Consider the following 18,354-nt stretch of genomic DNA (forward strand, 5'->3'; position numbering starts at 1 on the left):
AATCCAACAACACATTAAAAGCATCATACACCATGATCAAGTGGGATTTATCCCAGTGATGCAAGGATTCTTCAGTATACACAAATCAAACAATGTGATACACCATATTAACAAATTGAAGAAGAAAAACCATATGATCATCTCAATAGATGCAGAAAAAGCTTTTGACAAAATTCAACACCCATTTATGATAAAAACTCTCCAGAAAGTAGGCATAGAGGGAACCTACCTCAACATAATAAAGGCCATATATGACAAACCCACAGCAAACATCATTCTCAATGGTGAAAAACTGAAAGCATTTCCTCTAAGATCAGGAAAAAGACAAGGATATCCACTCTCACCACTATCATTCAACATAGTTTTGGAAGTCCTAGCCACGGCAATCAGAGATGAAAAAGAAATAAAATGAATACAAATTGGAGAAGAAGAAGTAAAACTTCATTTGCAGATGACATGATACTATACATAGAGAATCCTAAAGATGCTACCAGAAAACTACTAGAGCTAATCAATGAATTTCGTAAAGTTACAGGACACAAAATTAATGCACAGAAATCTCTTGCATTCCTATACACTAATTATGAAAGATCTGAAAGAGAAATTAAGGAAACACTCCCATTTACCATTGCAAAAAAAGAATAAAATGCCTAGAAATTAAACTACCTAGGAAGACAAAAGACGTGTATGCAGAAAACTATAATATACTGATGAAAGAAATTAAAGATGATACCAAGAGATGGAGAGATATACCATGTTCCTGGATTGGAAGAATCAATATTGTGAAAATGAATATGCTACCCAAAGCAATCTACAGATTCATTGCACTCCCTATCAAACTACCACTGGCATTTTTCACGGAACTAGTACCAAAAATTTCACAATTTGTATGGAAACACAAAAGATCCCGAATAGCCAAAGCAATCTTGAGATAGAAAAACGGAGCTGAAGGAATCAGGATCCCTGACTTCAGACTATACTACAAAGCTACAGTAATCAAGACAATATGGTACTGGCACAAAAACAGAAACATACATCAATGGAACAAGATAGAAAGCCCAAAGATAAATCCACGCACCTATGGTCAACTAATCTATGACAAAGGAGGCAAGGATATACAATGGAGAAAAGACAGTCTTTTCAATAAGTGGTGATGGGAAATCTGAACAGCCACATGTAAAAGAATTAAATTAGAACACTCCCTAACACCATACACAAAAATAAACTCAAAATGGATTAGAGACCTAAATGTAAGACCAGACACTATAAAACTCTTAGAGGAAAACATAGGAAAAACACTCTTTGACGTAAATCACAGCAAGATCTTTTTTGATCCACGTCCTAGAGTAATGGAAATAAAAACAAAAATAAACAAATGGGACCTAATGAAACTTAAAAGCTTTTGCACAGCAAAGGAATCCATAAACAAGATGAAAATACAACCTTCAGAATGCGAGAAAATATTTGCAAATGAATCAATGGACAAAGGATTAATCTCCAAAATATATAAACAGCTCATGCAGCTCAATATTAAAGAAACAACCAACCCCATCCAAAAATGAGCAGAAGACCTAAATAGACATTTCTCCAAAGAAGACATACAGATGGCCAAGAGGCACATGAAAAGCTGCTCAACATCACTAATTATTAGAGAAATGCCAATCAAAAAACAATGAGGTATCACCTTACACCAATTAGAATGGGCATCATCAGAAAATCTAGAAACAACAAATGCTGGAGAGGGTGTGGAGAAATGGGAACCCTCTTGCACTGTTGGTTGGAATGTAAATTGGTACAGCCACTATGGAGAACAGTATGGAGGTTCCTTAAAAAATTAAAAATAGAATTACCATATGATCCAGCAATCCCACTATTGGGATTGAAAACCATAATTGAAAAAGACACATGCACCCCAAAGTTCATTGCAGCACTATTTACAATAGGCAGGTCATGGAAGCAACCTAAATGCCCATCAACAGACAAATGGATAAAGAAGTAGTGGTACATATATATACAATGGAATATTACTCAGCCATAAAAAGGAAAGAAATTGGGTCATATGTTGAGACATGGATGGATCTAGAGAGTGTCATACAGAGTGAAGTAAGTCAGAAAGAGAAAAACAAATATCATATATTAACGCATATATGTGGAACCAGAAAAATGGTACAGATGAACTGGTTTGCAGGGCAAAAATTGAGACACAGATGTAGACAACAAGTGTATGGACACCAAGGGGGGAAAGTGGTGGGGGTGGTGGTGTGTGATGAATTGGGAGACTGGGATTGACATGTATACACTGATGCGTATTAAACTGATGACTGTTAAGAACCTGCTGTATAAAAATATAAAATAAAATTCAAAAAAAAAATAAAAATAAAACTAAATAATAATAATAATATCTCAAAAAAAGAAACAGTAATTGGTTGTCTCAATCTAATTTATTTCTATGATTTTTGGTATCAGGGTAATGTAGGTCTTATAAAATTGACTGAGGAAAGCTCTTCTGTAAATTTTTGGAAGACTTTGGGTGGAATTGGCCATACTATGTTTTCCCTAACATTTTTAAAGAACTTACAATAATTTCATAATAATTATTTATTATGCCATTCAGATTGTGTAATATGTTGGGATGTCATATCTTTCATTTCTCAGAGTAGTAATTTGTGTCATCCTACATTTTCATGGTAGTTTAGCTGAAAGTTTATCAATGTAAGTGATCTTAAAAATATGAGTTTTTGGTTTTTCTTTTTCCAAATTCTGTTGTATACATTTCTCCTCTGATTTTTATAATATCCATTCTACTGTTTATTTTAGGTTACATTTCCACCTTATTTTCTAATTTTCTAAGGTATAAATAATGTTATTGATATGAGACCTTGCATCTTTATGTGCATTTTTACTATGCATACTGTACTATAAATTTCTTTTAAAGCATACTTTAACAATAACCAACAAATTTTGACATATTATTTTTCATTCAGTTGAAAATATTTTCTAAATATTTGAGACATATCTCAAAGATATGTCTGTTGATTTTTGTTTAAAACATCTTTATTGGAGTATAATTGCTTCACAATACTGTGTTAGTTTCTGTTATACACCAAAGTGAATCAGCCATACGTATACATATATCCCCATATCCCCTCCCTCTTGAGCCTCCCTCCCATCCTCCCTATCCCACTCCTCTAGGTAATCACAAGGCACACAGCTGATCTCCCTGTGCTATGTTGCTACTTCCCACTAGCTATTTTACATTCGGTAGTGTATATATGTCAATGCTGCTCTCACTTCGCCCCAGCTTCCCCCTCCCACCCCATGTCCTCAAGTCCATTCTCTATGTCTACCTCTTTATTCCGGCTCTGCCACTAGGTTCGTCAGTACCAGTTATTTTTTTTTAGATTCCATATATATACATTAGCATATGGTATTTACTTTTCTTACTTACTTCACTCTATATGACAGACTCTAGGTCCATCCACCTCAGTACAAATAACTCAATTTCGTTTCTTTTTATGGCTGAGTAATATTCCATTGTATATATGTGCCACATCTTCTTTATCCATTCATCTGTTGATGGACATTTAGGTTGCTTCCATATCCTGGCTATTGTAAATAGTGCTGCACTGAACATTGTGGTACATGTCTCTTTTTGAATTATGGTTTTCTCAGAGTATATGCCCAGTAGTGGGATTGCTGGGTCACATGGTAGTTCTATTTTTAGTTTTTTACGGAACCTCCTTAATCTCATGTGGTCATAGAATGTGTTTTGTAAAATATCTAAATAGAATCCTTTTAAAGTTACTGATATTCTTTCTGTGACCCAAAATATATTTATTTTATTGATAACTGTTCCATGTTCCATGTGCACTTGTAAAAAAAAAAAGAAAAAGAAGAAGAAAAAAGAAAAACAAGGGTATTCTTCTGCTGTTTTGTGGAGTGTTGTATAAATGTCAATTAGGTCAATTTGATTATTATTCAGTATTTTTTACTGATTTCCTGTTTGCTTGTTCAACCAATATTGGAAACAAGGTATAGAAATCTCTGGCTATCAATGTGGAATTGTCTATTTTTTCTTACATTTCTATTAATTTTTTTTTTTTTTTTTTTTTTTTTTTTGCGGTACGTGGGCCTCTCACTGTTGTGGCCTCTCCCGTTGCAGAGCACAGGCTCCGGACATGCAGGCTCAGCAGCCATGGCTCATGGGACCCAGCCGCTCCACGGCATGTGGGATCCTCCCAGACTGGGGCAGGAACCCGTGTCCCCTGCATCGGCAGGCGGACTCCCAACCACTGCGCCACCAGAGAAGCCCCATTTCTATTAATTTTTGCTTCATGTATCTTGTAAGTTTGTTAATAGGTGCATCAACATTTTGAATTTTTAATTACTTTTACATACCTTTTCATTATGAAGAGATTTCCTTTGTCTCTGGTAATATTATTTGCTCTGTAATCTATTTTATCTGATATTAATATAGCCACTCCAGCTTTCTTTGATTAGTCAAATTGTATTATAACTTTTCCCATATTTTTACTTTTAATCTATTTATTTCTTTATATCTTAGGTACATGTTAAAGGCAACGAAAAGTTTGTCCTTGCTTTTTTGTCCAGTCTGACAATCTCTCCCTTTAATTAGGGGTTTTGGACCAATTACATTTGATGTTATTAATATGGTTAGGTTAAGTCTATCATCTTGCTATTGTTTTTCTATTTGTTCCAAATCTTTTTTCCTTTTTTTCTGTCTTTTGGATTCACTATATTTTATGATTCAGTTTTTCATTGTTGGTTTATTAACCACATTTCTTATTTTTATTCCAATAGTGCTTTTTATTTTATATGTATCTTTACCTTATCACAATTCCCATGCAAATGATATTTTATCAGATGTATGACATAAGACATTTCAACAATATTACTGCGTTTCCCTCCTTTCCAAATTTTATGGTATTGTTTGCATACGCTTTACTTATACATATGTATTAACACTAAAATTCATTATTTTTAACAGTAGTTCATATTTTAAAAGAGATTTAAATTATATGTATATAGCTAGCAACTATACATCAATACCATTTCTCTTACTTTTTTTTCCTTCTTTGTGATCCATGTTTAAACTTGGTACACTTTTTTTTCTGACTGAAGGATAACTTTAACATTTCTTGTAGAGCTGGCCTGACAGTGATTGAGTCCTTCAACTTTTATATTTCTGAAAGTGTCAATTTTTGCTTTCATTATTTAAAGATATTACAGGTGTCTATAGAATTCTGTGTTGATAAATTTCTTCTTTCAGTACTTTAAATATATTGCTCCAGGGCTCCCCTGGTGGCACAGTGGTTGAGAGTACGCCTGCCGATGCAGGGGACGTGGGTTCGTGCCCCGGTCCGGGAAGATCCCACTTGCCGCGGAGCGGCTGGGCCCGTGAGCCATGGCCGCTGAGCCTGCGCGTCCGGAGCCTGTGCTCCGAAACGGGAGAGGCCACAACAGTGAGAGGCCTGCGTACCGCAAAAAGAAAAAAAAGAAAAAGACATTGTTCCATTATCTGCTCAGATACAGTGTCCTGGCAAGAAATCTGCTTTCTTTTCCCCTTTGTTCCTCTGCATGTAATGTGTTTTTTTTTCTGGCCACTTTTTTTTGTTTTGTTTTTTTGCGGTACGCGGGCTTCTCACCGTTGTGGCCTCTCCCATTGCGGAGCACAGGCTCCGGACCCACAGGCTCAGCGGCTATGGCTCACGGGCCCAGCCGCTCCGCGGCATGTGGGATCTTCCGGGACCGGGGCACGAACCCGCGTCCCCTGCATCAGCAGGCGAATTCTCAACCACCGTGCTACCAGGGAAGCCCTTCTGGCCACTTTTAAAATTTTTTCTTGATCACTGTTTTTTGCCATTTGACCATGATGTGCCGTGATGCAATTTACTTCAAAATTTGTTTTGGGGTTTGTTGAACTTCTTGGATCTGTGGGTTTACAGTTTTTATCAAACTTGGAAAAATTTGCCATTATTTCTTCAAATATTTTTTCCTATCAATCTGTCCCTTCTCCTTCAAGAATTTTATTTCACTTATGCTCTTTTCAATTTTACTGATTTTTACATCTTTTTTGATTTTTAGAAAGTTTCCCTTGCTTTGTTTTCAAGTTCATATTTTCTAATATTTTCTTCTGCAAATATTAATCTGCCATTTATTCTATCCATTGTAATTGCATCTTAGCTGTTGGCATTAGTATCTCTACAGTTAGTGAATTTGTTTTACATCCCCCATGTCTCTACTTGTTTCCGAATATATGCAATAAAATTAAGTTTTAATAACTGTTTTGTTGCTTTCACATGCCAATCCTAACATCTGTGAAAGTTCTGGGTCAATTTGATTGTTTCTTTTTTCATTATGGGTTACCTTTTCTTGCCTCTTTAAGGCTAGTAACTTTGGTTGAAGGTTATACATTTTTGTTCTCCCATAATATTCTTGAGTATTGTTGTGTGATACACTTAAGTTACTTGGAAACAGTTTGATACTTTTGGGTTTTTCTTTTTAAAATTTGTTATGTAGATATGAGCAATTTCTTTTCTAGAGCTAATTTATTCCCCACTACAGAGGCAAAATACTTATGAATGTTGTGAGAATTTTAAGATATTCTAATTTGGCTAATGGGAACATGTACTTTTGCTTGGCCTCATGTGAGCTCTGAGTATTGTTCTTAATAATCTTCTTGGATGGTTCTTCAATGTAGTCTCATTGTACAAATGCATGGGTCAATATTCTTCTCAATACTTAAGGATTCTCTCAAATCTTCGGGGTTCTTCTCTCCCTGTGTTGGTCTCATTTCCCATAGTCTGCCTTGTGGACTGTAACTGCCTTGTGTTCCCCCAAATCTCAGTTTCACCTCCTTAACTCAGGGAGACTACCAGGTTCTGCCTTTGTTCCCCATTTTTGCACTATAGCCTGGAAGCCCTTTCAAGTCAATAAGCCAGGCCAACCATACAGCTCACCCTGTTTATTTCCATTCTCCACGGACTCACTCGCCTTCATTTATTGAGGCCCATTATCTTGGAAACCTTTGATCTGTGTGTTTTGTTTGTTTGGTTGGTTTGTTTGGTTTTATTTTTTTTTTGTTATTTCAGTCAGGAGGATAAATCTCGTCACTGTGACTATATTTTAGCCAGATGCCCCCAAATGACTTTTATGGTTGAAAGGTTAATGAGTGTGGACAATAGTGTCTCTGAAAGAAACATTCACCAATAGAAAAAAATCTCTCCTTCTTGCAATTATTGAGACCAGAATAAGGGGAATGCCTTAGGCTGCTCACACCAGATACCACTGAACTCCAACAACTCAGTACCTGAGGCTGCCTCCCACTAAAATAAAAGAAATCTATGTTGAGGCACCTTACTCGAAGTACCCTGAGTCATAATGTTAATGCTGCACTTTCCAGCTTGTAAATTTTACATGCCTTATTTCTCAGAACTCAGTGCATGTATCTTTGGCAAGGTATTATCATTATTCTTGCTTTACAGTTTGAGTAATTAATGTTCATATTAATTTGATTTCCACCAGCAGACAGTAAGTGTTAGATCTAGGACTAAAATATGCCATACTTTCTTCATTTTTGCTTTTCATCGTTATCTTTTGTGCATGTGTGTGAGAACATTGAAGATCTACTCTGTCAGCAAATTTCAAGTATACAATACAGTATTACTAACTATAGTCAACATGCTGTATTAGATCTCCAGAACTTACTCATCTTATAATTGAAAGTCTGTACCTTTGCTCTGCTTCTGTGAAGCTATGCCATTCCTTCGTTTTTTTTTGTTTTTTTTTTTTTGGCGGTACGCGGGCCTCTCACTGTTGTGGCCTCTCCCGTTGCGGAGCACAGGCTCTGGATGCGCAGGCTCAGCGGCCATGGCTCACGGGCCCAGCCGCTCCGCGGCACGTGGGATCTTCCCGGACCAGGGCACGAACCCGTATACCCTGCATCGGCAGGTGGACTCTCAACCACTGCGCCACCAGGCAAGCCCTATGCCATTCATTCTTAAAGGATAAGTTCCATCTCAGATTCTGCAAAACCACTCTGATGTCTTGATTTGGGGATATCCTTACAATTAAAAAAAAAATAACTTACTGAACATATGTATGAACAGCTAAGGACACAATAATGACTGTCTGCACACTATGAAATTTCCAGTCAACTGTACTTATATCATTATCCTTCTCCGGTTTTAACATCAGCAGGATTGACAGGAACACAAAAGTGGTATTAATACAGATGATTCCTTACGTAGATATTCATACTGCCTTGCTGCCTTTTTAAACTTGAAAGACATTTTCACAGTTTATAAACAGTCATCCTTTTAAAATAAACTACCTTGCTAACACCTTGCGTGCTGAGTTTATGTGTCTGGCATTTTTAGAAGCAGAGTTACAAACCTCTGGGAATACAAATTTAATGGAAATCTTGACAGCTTTCTATCTTTAACTAAGAGAATGCTGTCAATGTTAGATGGCATTCTCCAGGTAATACTGATGAGGTCAGCTCTCTAAAGCAAACTAATTGCAAGATGTATTTCTGCTAACAAATTATAAACTGTGCTTATACCTGCTATACAAATGTAATGTAGTTCAGAGCACGGGATGGACACAAAACAATCAGTAAAAGTCATTACTTATATTGAATAAATCGAAAATTGCTGTTCCTAACTCTTTTCAGACTACTGATGTGAAATACACAGAGTATATCATATCTATCACTGTGAAAATACACTCATCTTTGTTTCTGACTCTCTTAAAATTCATTTATATCAAAATTAAACAATTGTGAGACTAGAAAATGTTAAATATAGTGTATAAACTTATCAATTACTATCAGTTTTTCATTTGATTATAATAACCGGAAATTGTTTGCTTAAATTCCCAGAGTACAAAAATACTCTGTTGAGCCTATTTGTTTTATAATTTTCTCAGAAACTAAAGTTATTATTTTTTTTGTTTGGTTTGGGTTTTTTGATAAACTAAATCTGCATGTTTAGGTTTTTCATAGTCTTTCTACAGCTTACATAGTGATAGAGGTAAAAAAATCAAGAAAAGGTAGACAGCAAAGGTGATCTAGATATTTAAAATCTAAATCCTGATTACTTGAGATTAAACAACACCATGGTATATTGCATTTCTTTATAACTATTCTAAATAATAGAATGTTAACATAGGCTTGTTATATTTTAAATGCAGACTGGTTTACTCTCCATAGTTTTAAATGAAACAGAAGAACTACTGTCTTCCTTCAAGATATGTGGAATGGATTTTTTAGTATTCACTCTGTTCCCTCAATCTATTGCAATGACTTTCAAATTTTTTTGACCCAGAGTATGAATTACTTTTACCCTAAGTGCCAGTATACATTCTTGTATCTAGGTGAAAAAAAGCATCATATGCAATTCTTATACTTACTATGTGTAATATATTCTGTTATTTTCTATTTCATTCTATTTTTTATTATTCTTAGATTAAAATTACTGTTTGTGATATATTAAATCAACCTCACAACCTTGAGACTCTACTTTTGAAAAGCAATGGTCCATAAGATATATAGAATAATCCTTTCCAGGAGTGCTCTGATATGCGGAGAAAAAAGAAAATAAATTCTTTCTTTGAAGTAAATGGAAACTGAATTTCTAACCTGTACCCATAAATATCTTACACAAGTGTGTATGAATCTGCTAAGCAGCTCATGTATAATGTTAATTTACTGGTTTTCCCAATCACAGGAAGCTTCATACAGGGGTTTACTGTTTTTTCCACCAGTTTATTTGCACAGAATTTGTGTTTTATAATCCTTAGGTCATAATTTTCATATATGAATCTGACTTCTATTTCTAGTAATATGGCTGGAAAGTCTATCTTAATCAAATCCTCTCATTAAAAACAACTGAAAATGCAGATCATATATTTAAATTAGAAAAGTAATAATCATCAAAAAAGCTAATAAAACACCAGTCTAAAATCAAAGTAAAAGCAGTACCCCAGATGTTGAGCAGAGAAATTAAACTTGTTTGTTCTGTGAGCATTTGTCCAAACGATGACCCTCAACTTTATATTTGACAAAATTGTGTGCAGGGAGCTGGAAGTGGGGAGATGGAAGTCAAGATACAGGTCCATTCAAGGAAGAATTCTAATAAGATGCTCTCTGCTCCATGAAGTTAGGACACAAAGGGCTAAATTCACAGAATGAGAGGGAGCCAGTAATAAACCGACATCCTCCCTACTTCCAAAGGCTGCAAGGAAGTCATAGCACTGAGCAGTTCAAGCAAGGAAAATGCTTAGATGAAAAGATAAACTATTGAGAAAAATTGCAGCGGAAAAAAAGTCCTATATGTAAAAAAGACAATAACCAAAGTTAATAACTCATTTGATATGCTTAACTGCAGCTAATACATGTCTGAGAGCCATTGGGTAAATGGCAGATGGATAAGAAGAAATTATCCAGAATGTTGCTCAAAGATACAAGTGGGAGAAAAAATTTGGGTCGGTACCAAGAATTCAAGGTTCAATGTATTTTAGAAAATATTCAATTCACTGCATTAACAGATTAAAGGAGAAAAAAATGTGACTTCCTAATAATTTAATAAAATTGATAAAATGTATTATTTGTGAAAGAAAAATTTGATGATATGTAACATTCCTATTTGACTGGGAGAAGAAAACAATTTTTCTTAAAGTGATACAGGTGTCATGGACCAGGAAATGGTTTGCTCTGATTCCCCTTTAAGGAAGCACATACTGCACCAGCAGCTAGAAACGCTGTCAGCAGGTCACCTCCAACTCTCAGATACTTCACAGAGTCTGCTCCAGTGCAGAGAACTGCTTAACCCAAGGGAACAGCTTCCCTAGGACAGTCCATATCCAATGACTGATCACAGTAGGGGTATAATATCTTGCACATTGAGCCCTATGTGAGACAACTTCAATAGTATATGTCTCTCCAGAGGACCCTCCTGAGTCACCCAAGGTTTGTTGGGGTCATATTGCAGTTTGATGTTCACCTCTACTCAATCCTGTTTCTGCCAACCCTCCTCACATGCACTGATAACTTAGGATATTCTGAATGCCAAACTTTGTCTCAGAAACTGCTTCTAGGGAACCAGCATATAATAGTAGTCTATCTAATAAAACTACAATTTATCTAATAAAACCACAACCTCTAGTAAAAATTTTGCTGTATGGTAAATCATGGAAAAGTAATCTTCAAAAACTTGGTAAAAAGAAATATACTGTTGGAGATTGCATTAACAGTCCCAATTCTTCATTCCACACTTTTCCCATAATCTTTGCCAGTGAGATTCCAGTCCTCCCCACTAAAAAGGTGAAATTTATTTCCCTGCACCTTGACCTCAGATTTGGCCACGTGACTCGTAACCAACAGAAACAGACAGAAATGATGGTATGCCAGTTGCAAGCCTACATCTTTAAAGTCCTATAGGTATACCTTGCTCATCATTATCAATTTTAATCATCTTTGCAATAAAGAATCTAGCCAGTTCCATAAGACAAAGAATAAAATAAATACAGTACTAAGTTAGAAAAATTAAAAACAAAAAGAAATGTAATTATTTGTAAATGATTTTATATATGTAAATCATTTGCATTTTCAAAAAATTTTGCTAAAGCACTTTATGTAATTGTTTAGTTATGTTTGGCATAAAGGAAAAATAAAAACATTGCAGTACTAGGCAATAAATTGTCAGAAGGACAGCTTAGGATATTTCATCATTGAGTTAATATGTGCATATATGTATGTATGTATGTAGTAGAATATCAAGTATTCCAAAGAATAACTTTCAAATTCAGAGAAGTGTTTAAAAAGGTTTGTGGATACCAAAAATATACAAAAATTATACCCATATATACCAGCAATATTTTAAAATTAAGCAATGTTAACATGTCAAATATTAAATTCAGAAAAAATGATATTTTTAAGAGCATGAAAATTTTGAGATGTAATTTGGTATGTATTTCATAAAGTTTCAAAAGAATCCAATAAAAAAATGAAAACATTTATTAGGATTAAAGATGAATCAAAATATGGAAACCTATAAAGTATTCTTGAACTGGAGAACTTCATATTGATAATTTATATTCTCTCTAAATTAATGTGTAAATTCAATGTAATCCCAATAAAAATTCAAAGAAGTTTACTGAGGAATTTGACTAGTTGATAAAACAATTTTATACAAGTATGAAGGGCCAAAAAATTAGTCAAGCATTTCTTAAAAAAGAATTGTGAGATGAGGGGACTTGCTTTTTGAGGTATCAAGATATATTATGAAAGTGTGATGTTGCTGCCGGTATAAACACATAGACCTGTGTAAGAGAATAACAACTCTGAAATAGCCATGCTTAAATGGGGACTAGATATATGATAGAAATGGCAATACAGCTCAGTGAGGAATGAATATTTCAATGAATTATGTTGGAATCATTAAACAATATTGGTGAAAAAAATTTGATCACTACTTTCACCTCATATAAAAATAAATTACATCTTTAAAGTGCTTAAATATAAAAGAAAAAATTATAAAGATTTAAGAGTAATATTGAAAAAATATCTTCATTCTATATACTTGAATTTATATAATAAGGCACAGAAAATACCATAAAAAATAATTTGTTAATGTAATTGAAATGAATGACAGTAACACTCAAAAGAAAGGGGGTGAAACGCAAACACAGAAGGAAAATATTATTTTAACACATATCATGGGCAAAGAATTAGTTTCCAAATATCTAAAAAAATTTTGACAAGTCAAAAATAATTACACAGTAGAAAAAATTTTTCAAAAGAATTGAATATGCACTTCACTAAAGAGGAAATCCAAATGGCCTATATACACGTGACAGTGCTCAACTTCTTTAGAAATCACTGAAACATAAAACAAATCCGTGGGATACCTCTACACACTCACCAAGTTGGGTGAAATTTTAAAGTTTCAGAATACCAAGTGTTGGTGAGAATGTATAGTAATAGAAAGTCTCATCTACTTGGTGAGAGCAGAAACTGGTGTAATGACTAAAAAACCATGTAGTAGAATCAAAATGAACTTTCACCCAAGATAATTGAAAACATACGTTCACACATAAAACTTGTATAGCACTGCTCATAGCAACATTATTTATAATAGCCCAAAAGTGGAAACAAGCCACATAGCCATCGACTACTGAATGAATAATGAAAATGTGGTATAGCCACACAAATATTATTCAGCCATAAGAAGAATGAAGTACTGATACATGAATGGATGAATCTTGAAAATATTATGGTCAATAAAGGAAATCAGACACGAGTCCACACACTGCATGATTCCACTTCATGAAATTTCCAGAACAGGCAAATCTAAAGAGACAGCGGATTAGAAGTTACTTACAGCTAGGCGTGGGATAAGGGTATTGTGGTGAGATAGCTAAAGCATATGGGGTGGCTTTCGGGTAATAAAAATATTATAAAATTGATAGTGGTGAAGGTTGCACAACATTGTACCTATTAAAAATCAGTGAATGTTACACTACAATTGGTGAATTTTATGACATATGAATTCTCAATAAAAAAGGAATTTTAGCATTCCCTAAGACTCTGCAAATTTATGCATATATATAAAATTCATACTGCGTATATATATACAAATGTACATGTAAATATACATATTAGATATATATATTCAACAGAAATTCATATTTTATGCATTCCCTCTATATTCATGTAGAGTTCTAACAGAGTTATTTGTAATAGCTGTAAAATTTATAAAAGAGTTTTATCAAGAGTGAATGGATTAATATATTTTGGTAAATTCATACAAATTAGTCTTTACTACAACAAACATGATTCCACAATAAAACATGATAAATCTCACAAACATATCATTGAGTGAAACAAGACACACAAAAATACATCTAGTGTACTTTCATTTCTATTATGTTTAAAGACTAGCACAACTGAACTATAAATTTTAGAGATGCATATATAGGTGGTAAAATCTGTAAGATAATGCAAACGTCAATTATCACAAAGGTCAGGAAAAGTAGAGATTATTTCTTTGAGGAAAGAAAGGGCTTTCAAAAGTGCGAAGGCATGTAAGAGTATTCTAAGATGCTGGTAATGGTCTATTCGTTGACTTCAGGGATCGCAATACTCATAGCTATTCTTCTAATTATCCATATCTACTTTTTCTACTCATAGTTATTTATTATATAGTGTAGGGTAACTCAAATTTTTCACTGTGTAGCACAATTCAACAAATGACCATTAAAGCACCTTGAATATTAATTCTGTGGTTACAAATAAATGTTAGCAAGTAAGCAAATTTTCAAATACAGAATATGTGAATAATAAGGATAGACTGTATATGTGTATAAATATCAATATATAATATGTATAGTTTGATGTAGTCCTACTTGTTGATTTTGCCTTTGTTGCTTTCGTTTTTGGTGTCATACCCAAAAAATCATTGCCAAGACCAATGTCAAGGAGATTTCACCCTGTGTATTCATCTAGAAATTTTAAAGTATCAGGTCATTTGTTTAAGTCTTTAATCAATTCTAAGTTAATTTTTGTGGGTTTGTATAAAATACGGGTCTAATTTCATTTTCCTGCATGTTGTTATTTGGGTTTGGAAACATTATTTGTTGACAAGACTATCACTTCCCCATTGAATGTTCTTGGCTCCCTTGTAAATATTAGTTGACTATATGTGGTATTTTATTTCTGGTCTCTCTATTCTGTTCCATTGGACTATGTGTCCATTTTTATGTCAGTACCATATTGTTTTAATTACTATAGCTTTGTAGTACAGTTTGAAATCAGGAAGTGTGATGCCCCATCCTTGTTCTTCTTTCTCAGAATTGCTTTGGTTATTTGCGGTCTTCTGTGGTTCTATAAAAACTTTAGGATTATTCTATTTCTGTGAAGATGTTTTATACACACACAAACACATACACACACAGTTGAATATTATTCAGCCATGAGAAAGAAGAAAATCCTGGCATATGTGACAACATGGATGAACCTTGAGGGCATTATATGAAGGGAGATCCGTTGGACAGAGAAAGAAAAATACTGCATGATATCACTTATATGTGGAATCTAAAAAAGCTGAAATCTGTAGAAATAGACAATAGAATGATGGTTACCAGGGTCTGGAGGCGGGGGAATTGGGAAGATGTTGTTTAAGGGTACAAACTTGTAAGTAGCAGATAAATAAGTCCTGGAGATCTTATGCACAGCACAGTGATTATAGTTGAACTTAAATTTTTTAAACTCTTCCACATACTCATAACTTTCAAACAGGTAGTTAATAGGGACAAAGTAAATAACTCTTTATGTATTAAAATAATTAATATTTAAGTAAGTTTAATCCAAGTCATTTGGCTTACCTTCTAGCTATTTTCTCACCTCAGTTAAACCAGAGAAGCATTCAAATTGCAAATCAGTTACAGATATTTCCTTGTTTACATGATCTCAAATTGAGAAAATAAATATTATAAGGATTTTTCCTAATGTATATTTAAAGAAATGTCAAAATATAAGAATTCCTATAGATATTCAATTTAAATTTTAGAGAGGTTTATATATATGTATTTGTGTATATAGATGTGTGTGTATATTTGTGTATGCTTGTTTTTCCCTTTTTAATAAGTTTAGTCAACTATATGGTGTAGTCTTCAATAAAAAGACAATATAACTATGCTCCCTTGAAATTTCTTAGCTGACATTTGAATGTCCACCTATTAGAATACTTCTGAGAAGACCAAACCTAATATGTTACAGATATTTTAGTTTGTGCCAACTTTAATTATTTAAAATAATCTATTTATAATATTTTATTTTCATTGAAATATCTAAATTAATATGATTTCTATTTTAGATATATAAATATCTACATAATTAAACTGTAAATTTATATTTATATTCGGAAATCTTTTATTTCAATAAGTTCTGTGACTTAAAATGAGTTAAGCTTTGGTAATTTAGTTTTTTTGTTTTTACTACAATTAATACATTCCTTTCAGGGTTCTATTAAAAATTAATGATGATTCAGTAAGATTAAAAATATAAAATCTTATCTAAATGACTAGGTATCAGAAAATGTTAGCTCTTGTTTTATTTATAATTAACATTGAAAATTCAAATAAAATAATCATTTCATTTATTTCTACTAAGCTGGCTCCACCTAGATGGGTATATCATATAATTATGAAAACATCGTGTCTCTTGACTAAGGTTGTATGGCATACTGGAGGGAAGTAGATTTTGAAATATGGGAAACTTTCTGTAGTTAAATTTTAATTATGTATCTTTAGTTCTCAATCAGAAAGCTGGCTGACATGGAGATGGAAGCCATTTTCCATTTTAGGTAAGACCACAGAGTTCATACTTCCCAACTCTTAGTGTTGTCACCAGAGGAGGGTAGCTTGACAGGAAAAATGAGACTTCAATCCAACTATGTGAAATATTATGATAGATTCACATTTTTCATCTTGAACACTGAAGTGTGATTTTCTGAGAAATTTTAGAGATGAGAGAAACCAGAGATTTGAAATCGTTTTTATTTTACTAGGATATAACTACTCATTACACTACACCAATATCTGATAGGAAAATTACCACATCAATGGTAACTTACTAAAAATGGAATCGATTATCCATTTTAGCAAACAATGAATAACTGTGATGAGTCAAGGTGTTCTTTTATAAAGCTTTGTCAGTTATCATCTTAAATACAAAGTTAAATTGAAACTCACATTAGCATGTTGGGCACATATTTGGTATATATGTCATGTTGGGTAGGTGAAGCCTAAAAAGTCATAATTTTCTTATTAGTATGAAAGTGAGCACATATATTAAATATAGATTTTGGAAATATTTAAAAAGCATGAAAGCTTATTGAATCCCCAGTTTTACTCTCTTTTTCCTTCTTTTATTTTTTTTTACTATTTGTATGTGTATGTGCATGTATATACATATGCACATATATACATGTATATACATACATACACATATATACATATGCATATATCCTACTGGTTCTATTTATCTATTTATGTTAGAACACTGATAGAATTTCTGTTAGAAGTAGGAGAAAATGAAGAGATATGTGATGACATGTGTTGAGGGTGATAGGTAGCCAAAAGATAGGTGATGTAGTCAAAGTTTTGGCAGTCTCTATGAGACTGAAGAAATTTTAAAAAGGTGGCAATAGATTCAGCAACAGCTTGGAAATATAGGAAGTGAAAGTCAGGAATGATTAGCATGAAGATTGTGGAGACTGTTCAGTTATTGATAATGTTATTAGCTAGGTAAGGCGGGTGAGTTCAAGATCTTGAAAGTGACAAAAAGTAGTTGAGGAGCTGATTGAAAAGATTCTGTGTAATGAGGAAATACTGACATACTGAAAAGATGAAGACCATTGCCCTAGTGATAACATTTGTGATGAATTAGAACTTAATGAAAGTTTTGTGAATGTTTACAACTACAAAATGTATATAAATCTGATGACATGAACCTCAGAAGAGCTGTGGTATTTATTTGAAGGAAGAAGGGAAATGGTATGGAAATGACAATGAAAAACAGGAAGGTAAATTATGTCTTGTGTAGCTCCTGTGCAATGTGGAATGCCTTAAAAAAAGGCAGGATGTGCAAAATCTCTAGTGAGCTTAAGGATACAGGGAAGAAGTATCCTCAGGAGAAAGTGAAGTTTCTTCTACAGCATGAAGGTGATGGGGAAACACATAGCAGAGATCAGGAATATATAAAATGTTTAAGATGATGAAAGATGTTCCAATGAGAATGGTGGAAGTGTTTGAATGATAATAAGAGGTGGAGAATTTGGTCAGCTTTCCATGCTTTATATATAAAGTCTAACTGATTTTAAACTTCCTGGGATAATTGAGCTTCTGACAATGAAAGCAGTTCTACGTAGGCTTCTACAATATTAGTTTCATTAGTTTTTAGGGAACCTGTTTAGTCTTTGTGGATGATTGGGAAAGAATGATTGATCAGAAGCAAATTAAATTATATAGACATGAATTTGTTCCTGCTGATGAGACATTTAGACAAAACCTGCCCATATTCTATATTCCTATTAGAATTATTATTTATTATTATTATTATTATTATTTTGCAGTAGGCAGGTCTCTCACTGTTGTGGCCTCTCCCGTTGCGGAGCACAGGCTCCAGACGCGCAGGCTCAGCAGCCATGGCTCACGGGCCCAGCCGCTCCGCGGCATGTGGGATCTTCCCAGACCGGGGCACAAACCCGTGTCCCCTGCATCGGCAGGCGGACTCTCAACCACTGTGCCACCAGGGAAGCCCCGGGATATAGT

Source organism: Globicephala melas, chromosome 18 (genome assembly GCF_963455315.2).
Source record: "Globicephala melas chromosome 18, mGloMel1.2, whole genome shotgun sequence".
NCBI lineage: Eukaryota > Metazoa > Chordata > Mammalia > Artiodactyla > Delphinidae > Globicephala > Globicephala melas.